The sequence below is a fragment of the Aythya ferina genome (assembly GCF_964211825.1).
Source record: "Aythya ferina genome assembly, chromosome: 17".
Classification (NCBI taxonomy): domain Eukaryota; kingdom Metazoa; phylum Chordata; class Aves; order Anseriformes; family Anatidae; genus Aythya; species Aythya ferina.
Genome location: NC_140316.1, coordinates 3,563,928 through 3,580,922, shown reverse-complemented (window position 1 = coordinate 3,580,922; position 16,995 = coordinate 3,563,928). Strand labels below are relative to the sequence as shown.

General features: G+C 41.4%; 1 protein-coding gene across 7 annotated transcripts in view; it reads left to right on the top strand.

Moving 5' to 3' along the window:
* Window positions 1-16,995, top strand: part of GALNT9 (polypeptide N-acetylgalactosaminyltransferase 9) — a 432,488-nt gene that overhangs the window by 314,507 nt on the left and 100,986 nt on the right. The window lies entirely within an intron of this gene.

Below are 16,995 nucleotides of genomic sequence, written 5' to 3'. Positions count from 1 at the left end.
TCCAACCTTTTCTTAAAGACCCCCCAGGGACAGTGACTCTAGTTTAGTGAAAATTAAGAAGACCAACTGCCATCTTGAGCATGAAGTGCTGCATCAAATGCATAGCTAATTCTCTGAGTAATGCATTAATACACACGTTCAAGGCCTCAGATCAAAAATTACTTGGGAATATTGATATTCGTTGGGTTTGGTTCACTTGGAAAAGGCCAGGTAAGCCAGCTGAGCCCACCATCAGAGCTGGCAGCCTTAGTCTGCTTCTTGGAGTCAGGTGCCATGGAAGGTGGGGCAGTGATAACAGATACTTTGTAGACAGTTAAAAACAATCCCTAGAACAATCCCTACCAAATCTGCCTTTTCTTTAGTTGCACTTCATGTTCTTAGATTTGATTAGTTAGAGTCCGCTGTATGAAACATGCAGTGTAATTCATTGGGGTTCTGTAACTGCAATTAGATTTTTTTGTCTTTGGAATGTGTGTATACTTTTATTCTAGTGTTACAGAATTCACATGCCTGGGTTATGTCTGACAATGGAATTATATGTTTAAGATTTGTACTGATTTATTGTGTTTTCTATAAAATGCCTTTCAAATCTTCTATGTTTATGGAGTTACCCATCTTCCAGATGAGACATTCTCTCTGTCATCCTGTGAATGACAATCAGTAATGTCTTAATGCAGAGGAGATCAGCAGCAATGCCTAGTTACTCTCAGGAGACAGAATTGAAAAGAATACTTAATTAATTTCTAATAATAATCTTCAGTTTTAAAAAACCCACTGGGGCTCCTAGACACAACTGAAAGTTAAATAAAAAAAAATATCTTATTAAGTGGAGAGAAAAGTTTAGCCAAGCAAAACAGCTGTGCTCTGTGAGTAGATTGCAATTGAATTAGGATTTTAGGCAGTTCAAGCTGCCAAAAACAAAATCCAGCAAAACAAAATTTCAGCTTAAGCACAAATTTCATTAGCCATGTTACATATTAATCTAATCTCAGAAGTATTGACTCAGCATTTGTTTTCTCATGATTCAAAGATCGAAGCCGAAATTCCTTTAAGTGGTATATTCTTTATTGCAGCGCTGGATGCACGGGGGATCTCTCCACCTATCGTGCATACCTAAAGCGGAAAGCAGTCTTGAATTTATACAATCAATCTATCAATATTCTACAAGCACCTATACATATGCATTACCTATCCCCGCCTTCCCTCGCTTCTTATGCTAATTAGCCTTTTGGCACCTTGCGCCTGCGTAGAGCCTTCCAAGAATTGTGGGCAGGGGTCTTTGGGACGTGGGCAGGGGTCTTTGGGAGGAAGACCCCGAGTCTTCCTCACAGTGTACTTTTCACCTTTGGTCAGGAATCTGCTGAATTGGCAGGTTTCTTAATTGCAAGAGCTGGTTGTTGCCAATTCTTCCCTTTGTTGTATCTTTATAATGAATTCCAATGTCCAGTTTTGAGATTTATAGTCCTTACGTTTGTTTCTCTGTCCGTCTGCCGCTTCCTTATCATGAGTTTCAGTGTCTTGTTTCGAGATATACAGTCCATGTCTGGGGATTGTCCTTGCCTCCCCAATACCTCCCCAATACCTCCTTAATCACTCACATGCTTGTTATACAAAAGAAAACCTAGATTAAAGAGGTGGCAAAGAAAAATAAAAGATACTGCTTATATGTCACATTTGTGTCAATGTATCGTAAAAATCTGCCATGAAATAATCCTGGAAAAAAGGTAGTCTGTGGTTATCATGCAAATATTTGAGCTGCACATCAGAGCTGGTTCAAAGTCCCTTAAAATCAGTGTGAAATTTTTCAAGTGAACTTCAGCGAGGTTTGACCTGGCCTGTTGTTAGCTGCTGCAGTCAGGTGGATAAGAAATAAGAATGCTCTACCAGGAAATAGAAAATCAAAGGTTGCAAAGCTTGAATCTAGTTCAGCAGCTCTGGGAAGGATGAGAGCGTTTACAATGCAGTGATATTTCACTTCAGGTTATACTCTTCCACAGTTCTACCTGGAAGCTTTGATGATTCATTCAGAGAAGCTGTTTGACATGCTCGTTTTGGTAATCTTGTCAGGCCATGCTGCATGAGTAGCTGTCTGAGGTACTGGGAGAACAGCCTTCCCTGTGGTGTTTAATGCTCTTGAGATGGTTCTAGTGAGACCTCGGTGCTGGAATTGAGTCTAGATACTTACGAGTTACAAGAAAACCCTTCCGATTAAAATTCCTTTGAAAAATAAGTGAAAGCTTGGGGAAGGCAGAAGCTCTTATTATATGAAGAGTTTTACCCACTTGTACCAGAGAAGATTCAGCTGTCATTCGGTTGCCATATTCTATTAGAAATTTCTGCTATCTTTCTCATGAGCAGCATCTTTATTTTTTTGTCTCTGACACCTACAGATGCACACGTAGTCAAATCCAGGCTCTCTCGGGAGCTTTCTCTCATGTTGAGAGGCAGTTTTCACTCCCTACTTGTGGCACATATTTGCATGCCAGAGGCCAGAACAGTCAACCTCTTCTTATTCACTGTGTAGTACAATGTCTGAATGCTTATTTAACAGGTGATAAGTGTGCATTGTAGCCACAAGGCAATGCTGAGTTTGACTTTATGCGCGGTTTAGATATTCTGCTCTAATTCTGTACTGCAGACAACGAAATCACCAGATCTTTGAGATAAGCTTTAGGAAATAGCTATGGGAAAATCACTCTTTCTTTGACTTTGTATGCAGCCCTTCTCAGTCTGCTTGTCATTTATATTTATATTATTCCCTCTATATTCCATTTTTAAAAAGGAAGGACTTTTTCATTTTTAAGTTGAGAAGCAGGGTGGAATTAATGCCCAACAATGCATGAAGTCCATGGCCAGTCTGTGAGAAAACCAGAAAAAAAAATCATCTGGATTGCTTAGACATGATTTATGAAAGTAAACATGATTTTTCTATACAAATACGGGACTTGTAATATACTAGGCTTAGTCTTCTTTTAGAAGAAATTTGATCAGAAATATTATCTTTTGGTTCATTTTGTCTTTGAACTCTTTGTTTATTTTTGAACCATCTTTGTCCAGTATAATCTTCTGGTAGAATAAGCATTTTCTCCCATCCTCTAGCATATCTTCAGTAAACACACAGCAGTATAATTGCTTTTCAGGAGGTATTTTCATCCCCACACAGCAAATTAAAAATAATAATAATAATGTTGCACTAAAGAGGTGCACAGTCAGGCAGCGTGACCAAGAAGGCTCCTAAATTGGAATCACCTCCGTGTCCTTCCACTGCAGTAAAATTGCAAGCCTGGGTGGGGAGTCAGGATGCTCTCAGGATGCTTTTCCCATGCACTCACATCGTGCTCTGCCTTCCTACCTGCTGCCAGTGCAGATAATGCTTGGAGCTCAGAGCCTTTTCTTCAAGATAGGAATCGCTCAGTCAGTGCAGGGGACAACAGCAGATTTTGTGCATGTTGTGTTTGTGTGCCAAATCAGAGCAATGACAGTAAATAGCTTGCTTGCGATTACAATTCACACGATAATTACAAAATTATAGTTTGATCCTAACATGGTGTAATAAATGTCTCAGCTTTTTCTTCTCCAATATTGCACCTCCCACAGTTTGAATGCTTGCCCTGTCTCTCTACAGAATGCAGACAACCCTGGGGAAAACAGTTCAAAAACATACTGTGAGTTGATATTTCAAGCTATGTTTAGTTTCAAGAGACGTGTAATATAGAGCTGTTGCAATTTTGTTTTATAAAACAATGCAAAGCCTCCCAACACCTCTTGAGTTTATTCGATGTGACCTTGAACAGTATTTTTCATCTTACGTTGGATTTCACTAAAATCCAATGTGCTGATTTTAAAGTTGTGCTGATGATCTTAGCATATTTTTTTAATTCTTAAAAGTGACTTTTTGCCTTGAAGCAGCTGAGTACTGTGCAGCTGAGTGCTCTGGGAAGATGCAGGGGCCAAGTAGCAGGAATGAAATGTGTTTGAGTTCAACGTGGAGCAGAATACTCAGGATTTGTTATGCTTGATGGAAGAATATGTACAAATGTTCCGCTAATAATTGTAGTATTGGAGTGACCTGAGATTCTGTTTCATTTGCTCAGAGAAAAGGGGTCAATATCTTGTTTGTATGTTAAAATACATGAAAATATCTGTAAAATAGTGGTCTAGTTAGTACTTTTATTAACTATACAAATTCCGGGGTAAAGTCTTTTGGCATTAAGGTAGATTTCATAAGTACTTCTATAAAAAAGACTTTTGCAGGATTATTTTTGTTACAAGGAAACTCATAATGCTTGTGATGGGATTATTTTCATCCTGTGCCATATAGGCACATACCAAGCTTGAAAAAAAATTCTCAAGTTAAGGAAATGTCAAAAGAAGGTAGGGGACAAGGAAAGTAGTAAAGGTCTCTGCATTTCCCTGCTGCAGCCCCATTTTTCCTCCCCATCTGCTAAATTTTTTCAAGGGCTATACCACCATGGAAAATACGTTGTGAATAGTTCAGTGTGTTTAACATCCTGATCTCTGTTCTCAGCAGTGATGTATCAGCAGGACTTTCTAGCCCTCACTAACATACCCTATTTCCTCTGTGAGGCGGAAGAGAAGCCTCTCTTGTAAGGAGCAGGTTGTTTTTCCCCTGGAAACACATGGCTAAGCTAGGGCTCGCTCTGTGATTCTCTGGGTTATTTAATGGTCAAATGTCATTGCATTCAATTCCATTTATGTTCGTCCATATTTAGAATGAGGGTTGTGATGACATGAACCTGAGTAATAAGTACAGATGAAGTTAGTATTGTCCAGTGGCCCTTCTGTATATGCATAGGGAAGCATAAGCACATCTGTCTGTATCAGTTGACTCTACTGATGTGTATTAGATGCAGAACGGCCTCGAATTCTTCCATGGACATGCTGTGAAATGTGCTAGGCTGCATGCATGTTCTTCTTACCATAATGTCAAAGGGACAGTGTTTGAATAGTCAAAGACAGGTCTGGAGCAACACAGCCAAAATTGACAGACATCTCACACTTGGCAGTAGAATTGCTCAGAGTCAGACACCTAAATCCCTGCTTAGTTGTCTGACTTCAAATGACTTAATTTGTTAGGAGTACTGAGAGCAAAAAGATAGAGTAGAGTTAGCTGGGGCATGCTGATTTGGTGCAACAGGTTCCAGGAATAGCTGCAGCCATACTTTTGCCTATAAAACCCTACAGGATTTCATTCAAAGTTCAGGGGAAAGGCCCCCAAAATTTCCAACACTCTTTACTTTGCAATGTGGCACCCTGGAAAACTGGGAAGTGTCAGATAACCAGATGTTTCAGATGTAACCATCTTCTCTCACGTTAACATCAATTCCCCTGCTCTTTTTGGTGCATGGGCTGGATTGCAAGAGGTTGAATTAAGCAGGTTGAACACCTGTAAATCTGGCATTCTCTAACTTTCTAACACTTGACTTTGCAATTTAAATAACTTCTGGGGGTTGTCTGCATGCAGGCCACATCCACACATACGCACACATGCACTTGTCAAAACCACTTGCTGTGATGCATTATGCATACTTCTGAGAAAAGTTAATATGATCCTGGAGCTTCCATAACGGCTAAATTGGCTTTTACAAGAAATTGTCGCCACTTGGTGAGGATCTTTAATTTAGCTGATCTTTTCTGTGCAACTTGATGCCAAGTGCATTGTGGCTGTTCAGTGCTGATAATAAGACCAATATATGGATTCAGTCTGCTGGCTGTATCAGCCAAAGAAAATATTTCTTTGTGTTATGGTCATGGATGTTTGTACTGAGAAAATTCAGCCCTAAAGAACAAACTTATTAATGCTGAGGCAACTCAAGTCTTTAGCCATAAAAAGCAGAGGAATCCAGGTCTTGAGGAAATTACTTTCATTTATTCAGCTCTTGTATAGAGGCGAGCATTTCTGTAGCTTGCTATAGACATTTCACAATAGCAAAGGGATTGCATCTCTGGTGCTCTGAAGTGTAATTAATGGTTCACTCCACACTATAACTAAGGAAAAGCTTTTTTAATTACCTATCAGAAAGGATTCTGGAATTGATCAAATAGTGCTATCAAGGGGGCAGACTTAGTAAATAGACATCTGATTTGTTCATTCAAGGGTTTAATAACAGTAGCTCGTCCAAGGCCAGTCACTAGAAAACAGCCTTTCTGTACGAGATTGCCCTTCAGTGGCTGGGGAGCTCAAGCCTTTGGAGGGTACAGGGAAGTTCCTGTAAATTTTGACCCTTTCTTCAGGCTCGTAGAGGTCTGTGGGCTCACTGTGATTTTTGAGGCATCCATCAGCAGCTCTCGAGCCAAATCACACATGCATTTGCAAGCTTTCTGTCACGAGGGCAGGAGCAGTGGTCTGGTGCTATGGCCCCTGCTCGAGGCTGCTGGAGCGGGCAGCTCCTCTGCCCATCTATGTCAGATGGCCCTGCAGGAGCAGGGCAGGGAGGCAGATGGCTTTCAAAGAGCATCAGCTTCTGGATCAGTGGATTGGAGAGTGCTAGACCTGTGCTGTTTGATTTTCTCCACCTCTGCAGCTTTCTCTGCCTCGTGACCCACTTTTCAAATCCTCTGGGGACTTTTGCACTGTTCTTTGCACTGCTTAGAGAAACAACAGAAGAATCTCCAAATTAAAACAGACCTTTAGGACTCTTCCCAGATTAACCAGAGCGAGATGTAATGGGCCCCTTTGCAAGAAAAATTTGAATTGGAACAGATCCATAGCTGTTCAGGAACCAGAATTTCTGCTTAGCAGAAAATGGCAACCGAAAACACAAAACCTGCAAAAACCCTACAAATATTCTGTATCAGGCTGAACATCTTGTGTAAAATGATTATTTTACAAAATTGTTTGGACCAATTACACATTTAGGTTCCCATGAAAAATTTGGTTTTAAACTAATGACTTTTCTATCAATATTCTCTACCAACTCTTTCAGATTAATATCAGGTTGAAGTGAAATTAAACATTAGTTGAAGGTAAACATTTCCTTTTTTCAGCTTGGTGTTTCACAATCACGGTGTAGGCAGAAGCATGTTTTAATTTAAGTGAGGCTTCTTTTTTAATGGGAAACTTTTCAATGTTGGGTTATTTTTTTGGCACCCATTGCTAATATATCTAACAAAACCCTCTTAAAATTCAAAAAGTCCATTTTACCCATTCTTCTTGCAATTATGAAGTTTAAGCAGGGAAAGGGAAAAACAGAGATTGAAAATGGAGTGGCCAGAATTATCTCTGGGCAGCAGCTTGGGCTCATTTACTGGACGGAAATTGTATAAGAGATGAAACTAATAGAAGTGTTTTAATTAGGTCCCAAATCAATGTCCAGATGTGTGTTTTGAACAGACCAAGAGAACATGTGTGTACGTGTGCTCTGGGACTTTATACGGACCTCAGCCAGCCCTGCCAAGTTGCACGGGTTGGACATTTTCCTCGGGCTGAGTCCCTGCAAAGAGCCCAGGCACCCTTGCACACACGCTGCCCTGCGTGCACAGCGGGCACTGCAGCTCCCAGGAGAGGTGTTCCAGGTGAAGCTGACTTTTGGGCTTTCTGTCATGCCCAAGAGCAGCAGGGACTGGTGAGCGCCGAGTAAATCACGGTGCTGCTTTCTCTGCAAAGAGCTGGGCTCTGACCAGCTATGGCACAGCATTCAGTGCTGTAGTTCTGACTCAGCTCATTTGGGATATCAGCTGACAACCTAAATTTGCTCATACTGCTGCCTCTGGGCCAGTTGTGCTTATTTGTGTATCCCTCTCTATGCCAAAGGCTTATCGCTGCATTTTGAGACGTTTCCTACTTGGCTGCAAAGGGTGGAGGCTGGAACTGTGCAAGCCCACAAAGGAAGGGGAAAATCACTTGCTCCTTTGGCTGGGAAAGGAAACTCCCTGCAAACCACAGATACTACCAGCCAGACCCTGCGCTTTACACTCAGTGCCCTGCAATTGTACTCTGCCTATATAGCCCTCACTGAGACCCATAGTCGTGATTTGACTCTATTTATAAAAGTACTGTAAGTCTTCTCCCAACCTCTGTTGGAACATTAATATAATGATACATTAATTGGAATGTGGACTTAAAACTTAGTCTCTAGCACCTCAAGTTACCATTAGGTCTTTGAATATTCAATTAGCTATTGAATTTATCCAACAAGAAGACTGTCTGAGGAAGAGACTAACGCTATGACCACATTTTCCAATAATCACAGAATCACAGAATCACAGAATTTTCTAGGTTGGAAGAGACCTCAAGGTCATCGAGTCCAACCTCCAACCTAACGCTAACAGCCCTCCACTAAACCATATCCCTAAGCTGTACATCTAAGCGTCTTTTGAAGACTTCCAGGGATGGTGACTCCACCACTTCCCTGGGCAGCCTGTTCCAATGCCTCACAACCCTTTCTGTAAAGAAGTTCTTCCTAACATCTAACCTAAAACTCCCCTGGCTCAACTTAAGCCCATTCCCCCTCGTCCTGTCACCATGCACGTGGGAGAACAGGCCAACCCCCACCTCTCTACAGCCTCCTTTAAGGTATCTGTAAAGAGCAATAAGGTCACCCCTGAGCCTCCTCTTCTCCAGGCTGAACAAGCCCAGCTCCCTCAGCCGCTCCTCGTAGGACTTGTTCTCCAGGCCCCTCACCAGCTTCGTCGCCCTTCTCTGCACCCGCTCAAGCACCTCGATGTCCTTCTTGTAGCGAGGGGCCCAAAACTGAACACAGTACTCGAGGTGCGGCCTCACCAGAGCTGAGTACAGGGGGACGATCACCTCCCTAGCCCTGCTGGTCACGCTGTTCCTAATACAAGCCAGGATGCCGTTGGCCTTCTTGGCCACCTGAGCACACTGCTGGCTCATATTCAGCCGACTGTCCACCATCACTCCCAGGTCCTTCTCTGCCTGGCAGCTTTCCAACCATTCCTCTCCCAGCCTGTAGCTCTGCTTGGGGTTATTGCGCCCCAGGTGCAGGACCCGGCACTTGGCCTTGTTAAACTTCATGCAGTTGACCTCAGCCCATCGGTCCAGCCTATCCAGATCCTCCTGCAGAGCTTTCCTACCCTCAAGCAGATCGACACACGCACCTAACTTGGTGTCATCTGCGAACTTACTGAGGGTGCACTCGATGCCCTCGTCCAGATCATCGATGAAGATATTAAAGAGGACCGGCCCCAGCACCGAGCCCTGGGGGACGCCACTAGTGATTGGCCTCCAACTGGACTTGGCTCCATTCACCACGACTCTTTGGGCCCGGCTATCCAGCCAGTTTCTAACCCAACGAAGCGTGCGCCAGTCCAAGCCAAGAGCAGCCAGTTTCTTGAGGAGAATGCTGTGGGAGACGGTGTCAAAAGCCTTGCTGAAGTCAAGGTAGACCACATCCACAGCCTTTCCCTCATCCACCCAGCGCGTCACTCTGTCATAGAAGGAGATCAGGTTCGTCAGGCATGACCTGCCTTTCATAAAGCCATGCTGACTGGGCCTGATCGCCTGCTTCCCCTTCAAGTGCTGCATGATGACTCTCAGGAGGATCTGCTCCATGAGCTTTCCTGGCACTGAGGTCAAACTGACAGGCCTGTAGTTATAATAACAAAATAAATCATCGAGCAACTTCCCAACCAGTGTTTGATGCGAGATGATCATTGGGATGGTTCTGTCTGCCTTTGCTTGATCTTGTACTGCCTTTTGCAGTAGGGTATGACCATGCAGTAGGACCACAAGAGTGCCCAGGCTGCACTATGGCAATGCTCGGCTTTCTGCTCTGCTGTTCACAAGGGTGGTAACCCCCCAGGGATACCAGAGTTTTCAGCAGGGCATGGCTCCTAAGCAGAGCTGGGCTCCGTTCTGTGTCCATGGTAGCGGCTCTGGACACATGGCAATATCTCACAGTTATTTCTGATATTCAGTAGAATTTTTCTCTGGCGTTTCCCATCAGATACATTATTGATTCCTTTTTGTTTAGTACTAGCTGGGCTTTCCAATTAAGTAGTGACTTTAATTATACCACAAGGCGTGCAACATAGATCTTGATTATTAACACTATTCCATTGGATAATGAAAGGAGGACTAGCAGGTCTAAATTAAACAGAATCGTAAAAATGAAAACCTTTTCCAAAAATTCATCTTACATTCAAATGCAGTAATTTTCCTCTTGTTACATTTTTGCAGTGTCTTTGTGTATATTAATTGTTGAAGACGAGTTCTGCATGACTGTCAGCATTAATAAATGAAGATTTAGTGGAGGCTGAATTTGATTAACTAGGGAGCATGAAAAATAACTGATTGCAATGTGGTGTTTAAATGCAGTAAAACTGGAAGCCATTCCCTGCAATTTGTCTGCACCAGAAAGTACTTTTGAATACATGAATAGCTTACCTAAGGTGGGTTGCATAACATTGACTAGAAATTAGTCATATAATTTAAAGTGGTCAACTAGACTGTCTTTATATTCAATAGAGGAGGTGAAGACATGGAAGCATTGCTGTAGATGTGTAGTATGTAATGTCCTCTGAAGGTCTCTCCCTCAGGAACCTAGGACAGTCAGTTTAAATGGAGTTTCTATTAAATCCAGTACAAAATGTTAACAACTCCAAGGAATGAAGAAACAGAGGAAATTTCTGTATTAGTAACACATATTGAAGAATGACCTTCCAGCATGGGCAAGCTGACAACGTCCCCATCCAGCATAAGGCTGGAGGCAGCATGCTTTTTAGCTGGGAGGAACAGAAAGGATGACCAAGAATATGCTTTGTATCCTCAGTGTTTCTTATAGAACATAAACTAAATGTGTCTCATGTGACCCGCACCCTTACAGGTGCCTTAAGTACAGTTTGAGAGTGTACTAATTTTCTGAACTTGAGAGTGACAGTATTTTCATAGCAGGAGTATTTTCCCCTTAAGAAGAGTAATTGTGGGGGTGCTGTCCTCAAATCGTGTATGCATCTGTGATGCAGAAGCACTACTGAGGTCCAGCAGTGACTTGCAGCCATCTGTCTGTAGTTGTGGGTTGGCAGTGTAGAGTTTTTCATTTCCCTCCCCTGAGTCTGTGGCTGTTGGCTGCACGCTATCAGTGTCAGGGAGAAAAGGATATTCCTGTAAATTTCTGAACTGTCATGTTGTGTTACATTCCCTGGTATTACATTACAGGATAAAAAGAGGTAACAGAACAAGCCAAGCAATGAATTCAAGGCTGTATTATTATTATTTTTTCCTTTTATGTCATCGTACCTGCATCTCTGTTACACTATACCTGGTATTCTTCTTACAGCTTTGAAGAAGTTCTTCCCATGTCTTTAGGTGAAGTTGTTCCCCTTTCCTAGCTTAAAATGTGCAAATTTAGTTCAGCTGACAATAAGAAGTATGTATTATCTCCAACTGCCTTCCTGATGTAACATTAAAAATTACCTAATTTTGGTACTTCTTTTAGTTGGATGGGTTTTACAGTATAAAAAAGTCAAGGTTTCAGGTCAAATAACATAAGGTTTTTTTAGCTGTTGTTTGTGTCTTTGCAATAAAAACATGAATAGGTCAAAATGTTAGACAATTTACTCTTCATCTGAAATAAAATGGAACTGTGGACTCCGAGTTGATGCTGTGTTTCATTTTAATAGTGTCACTTCTTGTTTTGCCCATGTCTCTTGTTTTGAGTGAATTTAGTGCTAATAAAAATGAGAGACTCTTAAAACTAGCCTTTGCCAAAAGTAGTGGACTATTGCAGTGTAGAAAATGTAAGCTCCCTGTCTTGGTTCGCCTGATCTAGGTGCTTTCCAAGGTTTTGTTTCTCTGAAACAGCACCTTCCGCTTGAGGTGCTTTATGATGTTGAAGTATGGGGGCTCTATTCTCTGTTTCTCTAGCTTTCTGGGAAAAAAAAAAATAAATAAAATAAATAAAAAAATCTTGTCTTCTGTTGTATTACCTCTAAACTTTATGCTATGGTCTCAAAAACAAACCAGAGTCAAACCAGGTCACCTTGCCAGGTGGAGGTCTAATAGGTGCTTCCCATGCAGTCTGTGCACGTTTCCCTCAACTTGTACCAAACCAAATGGCTGTCACAGTAAGAAACAATTGCTCAGCTGGAAATGTGCCATTCTGACCTGCATCCTTTTGGCTACAAGAAATCCTGCAACAGTTCAAAGTCCCCTCCTGGACACTTCTGAAGTGCAAGCCCTGAGGAGCAGGAGCACCAAGCCTGTGCCTCGATGCCCCTTTTGTAAAGCCAGCACCAGGCTGATCTTGGTCATCTCTGTTTTCTGGCTGCCTAGGAGTATATAAATGACCCTTGTAGAGCAGGCAGTTTGCAGTGTAGGTTACTAATGTTCAGAAAACCCACTCTCTGTGTAAGTGTATAAGAGAAGGAGATCAGTGTGTGAAATGTGGTGTAAAATCAGATTCCTGATATCTATGGTTCTTGACAATTTTGTGCGTTGGGAAGAATAGCCTTGTGAGCACTGGGGAAACTCAACTGGGAAATTTTATTTTTCACACAAAGCTTGTAATGATACCATAACAAGCTGAAGTATGGTAAAGGCAGGGTTACTGGGGACAAGAAGAGCATTCCCTGTGTGCCTAGTATATCGCGTTTTTTATTTAGTGTGCAAGTAAATGCTCTGTCTTAGAAAGATGAGTAGCCCAAGTTTGTAATTAATGAGTATTGGAGTCAAAGTTCCTCTTTGTGAAGAAAGTTGGTATGGGCTGCGATCTCTAAAGGTAAGACTCTTCTGTGTCTTACTGTGACAAACTTTGGTATATACATTATTAAATACTTGAAAATAACATTTGGAATATGCTGCAAATCAGTGTTTATCTCCCCTCCCCAGAAAGAAAGCTGGGAAGCCCTTGCTCAGCAGAAGGTTAAGGGTAGTGAGAGAAGAGGAGGCAACATTATTCTCTGTTTTCTGCAGAGAATTATAATATAGTCAATACATCATGTAGGGATCACTTAAGCAATAACAAGAAGCCATTCGATGGAGAACAGCAGAGCTGGCTACCATGCAGAAAGACATCTCTCTCCTAATATGTCTGGATTAAACAGAGAAAATGAGAACAATTGCCATGCAGCCAGCAAGCAAAATCCAGATTCCCTCGGTCTAAGCAGTGCTCCCACAATTTTTAGTGAGTGCGTGTGGTGGGATTTATTGATGAGGCATTAGACAACTTTAAATTACAGGAGATTTCATCTAATTGTGTATTGCTTATGCAGAAAGCTCTGTCTCTCAGCTCCTAGCAATGAAACCCCGTGGAGCTGCATTTTACCTGTGTGAGATGCCTCTGGATTGTCAACTAGTTTCTTAATTAGTTTATTTGCTTCTTTGCTCCAAGGGATGAGTATATTATTTATTCTATGCTTCCAGACTTTTGTTAGTCTGCATTTATGTATTTTGTCTTCAAAATGACCTAGCACTGAGCTAGCCTCTAGGGTAGTATGAAACATACCTTCCTGGCAGAGATGGTAGTTCAGACTTGACTAATGGTAAAATAATATTAATAGCAGCAATAGTAATTAAAACAATACACTAAAATACCCTTGGGTGCTGTTGCTAAGTTAGACTGTACCCCTAAAATTCCAAAGGAAAGGCATAAATTTTAGCTATTTCTATCCACAAAGTGAACAGTTGTCTCATTCAGCAACCGGAGTAAGCTTTCATCTCCTCCATGGATGTTTCATTAGGACGCAGTTCTCCCAGAGGGTCATGGTGCAGTTTACATTAAACTCAAGATAAAAATGACATTGAAGCTTTGCTCCTGTATTTTCTTCACTGCCTGGAAATAAATACATGACCTACAGCTAGTTCAGTGGCTTATTGCCTTGGTGTTATTAACCCAAGTGTACCCAAGAGGCGGGGAATTTGTGTTCTGTTTGCTCGGAGAGGAGCACTCGGCTCCATTGCCTGACAGATCAGGGAATCTGCGAGTCGTGGGGGGAAAGTTTCTCTACGAATAGGCTTGAGCAAATAGTCTGGATGAAACAAGTGGAATATGTCTGTCTATAGATAAGGGATGAAGAAGGGCATGGTTGTGAATACAGCTTCAGTCTGCTGGGCAGGTGGTTAATGGAAATGATCTGTTCTTCCACTGCAGAGCACTTAGTTCTAGGTTTCTTTCTGATGGCAGACTAATTTAAATCCTCAAATGCTGAGGGTGTGACTTTAAAATATCTATTGGCCTATAAGAAGCAGGAAAAACCACCAGACAGCACAGAGTAAAAAAGGAAATCTGTTCTAAGCAGACTGATTTGGGCAGGGGCAGTGTGTGAATACTTGTGGTGGGCAGCAGGCAGCTGAGCACCACCCAACCATTCGCTCCCCCCTACACACATGCATACTAGGATGGGGTGAGACAAAACATCAGTGTGCTATCAGCATTATTCTCATCCTAAATCTAAAACCCAGCACTGTGCTAGGAGGAAAATGAACTCTATCCCAGCTGAAACCAAACCAGGACAATACTGACATGCTACAAAGCCCATAGCTTCTTGGAATCAAGAAGATGCTATTGTATGATCCTGGCCTGCTCAAATTCAAGATCACACCCAATTACCTTGACTGGTCGAGGACATGTGTCTAATTTCTGTCATTCTGAGTGGAAATAAAAGCACATGCTGGCCTGTTTTTTTTTTCTGAATCAGGATAAGAGCTCATAAATATAAAAATTCCCTATATGTTGAACTGTTTTAATGCTATAAAGTGTTTGCCCTAGATGTTACTTCATGCTAGACAGAAAATGTTGCTGTGTTTTTAAAGAAATGTTTTTATTTCTAAATGTAACTAAAATTAAATTAAAATTCAAGTTTTCTGAAGTGCCTGAAATAATTAGAAGGTAAGAAACTGTTGTTAACATTTAACTTCTAAATGCGTGAAATTGTTCAATACTGTGCTGTTCACCTCTAGCTAGCCTCTAATTTAAACAAAAGCTGTAAAAGTGCAATTAGGCTCCAGTCCAATGAAGCACTTAAATATGTTCTTAGTTTTAAGTGTATGAGTAACCCTAGTGAAGTTAAGACATGCTTAACTGTTCTGTTTGAATTTTGCGAAGTAGTTATAGCACACAAGGAACCATCCTGCGAGTATCACTGAGAAAGATGTAAATGCCCCATCAGCACTTTGGGATCTGACTGCCCTGAAGTTTTTCACAAAGCTGTGTTTGCCCAGTGGTTTATTCTGCAGGGTCCTGACCCAAAGTCCACTGAGATCTTCAGATGTGCTCCATCGTCTGTCATTAAAGAGGCTTCGTTGGGCTGTTTCCTGCCCCTGGAAAATCGAGGGAAATCCCTGCAGCACATGCACCTTCATTTGTCCTCTCTGCTTGACTCTGAGACATGCCTTTTCATAAACAGGCTGCTCCTACTGCCAGGTTCTCTGCTTGATCTCATATAAAGCATCTAAACATCATGGATTTAATACTCCCATTTTCAGTGCTAAATCAATGTTCTTTATGCATTTGTTCTTGGAACACTGCTGTGTTAGAACGATAATTCTTCCCACATACCATAAACTTGGTCTGTTTTCACTCTGACAGAAACTGATCCATTAAAGGCAAGAGGAAAAACCCCGTGACCACAGCTGAAACATTTCAAAGCCATTGCTTTTTAGGCAAATAGGCTTCTGCATCACCTCGGCACAGAGAGCGCTGGGATTACTGGAGCCACGACCCGCCTCACAGCTGCTGGGATGGGGCAGCATTAAGTGCTTCTCATTACTTTTGCAGCAGACAGCGAAGGGATGGGTTTCTGCAGTTTAAGTCTGACCTCCTATTTGGTGGTTTACTCCTGCAACCATCCTGTATTTGTACATAGGTAGGAAGAAACATTCTGCTGCATAACTGGATTTGACCAGAGATTAAAGCTGGTCTTCTGTGAAAGACACTGGAGCCCATTAAAGAAAAGATTGTTTGCCAAACGTTGTTGTATGTCCTCCTGAGACCATAAAAAACATTGTTAGCTGAAGTAATAGCGGAAAATGATTGCATTCCTCTATCCTCCTCCTTACCACCACCCTGCAATGTGACAGCAAACCTGTAATGAAATCTGTGAAGAGCTATGCAGCAGTTACCTTGAAAACTCTTTTTTATTGCCCTACATTTCTAGATAACAGTGATACTCAGCCTCTGTCCAGCACCAAGAGCACCAGCTGAGGGATTGGGATAGTCAAAATTAAACAAAAGTACCTTGAATTTTTAATATTAAATACTTGCAGTAATTTTTTAATAGTCAGAGATAACTTTCTGTATTTACATATCATTATCTGAATAACAAATAGCTTCAAGGATATGGCAAACTGTTCTGTGCAAATAGAAAATGCTGAGTTTACTCTTATACATTATTTATTGAAAATTATTCCTCTGATTTTATCCACTCCACTATTTGTTTTCTTAATCTGGAATGAACTTGAATGGTGATGGATGAGACACTACTGTAAAAGGCGGTGTCTTAAGACATGTAGTTCTTCTTGGGGCTATCAGAAATGCAGCTGAAGAGCTGGTTTGGGCATAATGACCTTTGATGGCACAAACAAGAAGCAGTACCATGAGGTAGAAGCTAATTTTCTGAATGCACCCTAGAAAACATTTGCTGGCTTCTTGAATAGCTTTTTGTAAACCTTCTCTGTTTGAAATATGAGGTTGTAGAGGTTGTAGTTTTGGCAAAGTACTGAGATGAAAGTATTTTTTCTCTCCCATATAGAAAGTGTAGTTCCCAGAATCAAGTTTGAAAAAGTTGTGCAAAAGGTAATATTTTCTGAATATATCTTGCTGGTAAGAACTTTGAATTAAAGAACTGTTATTGGCAAATTGGCAAAATTCCTTTGGTTTTGCCTTTATTTAGTACCACTTCATTGTCTTCAGTGATGTTTACCTTTCACTTGAGCTCAAGTTCAAAGAGATCCTCAATCTCAAATCAAATCTTTGTAAGACCACCATTGTGGTTACAACTCCTGTCTAGCTTTTATTTTTAAAGGTTGTAAGCTAAAAAATCCAAGAACCAGAATCCCTCAGAAATCTTGAGAAC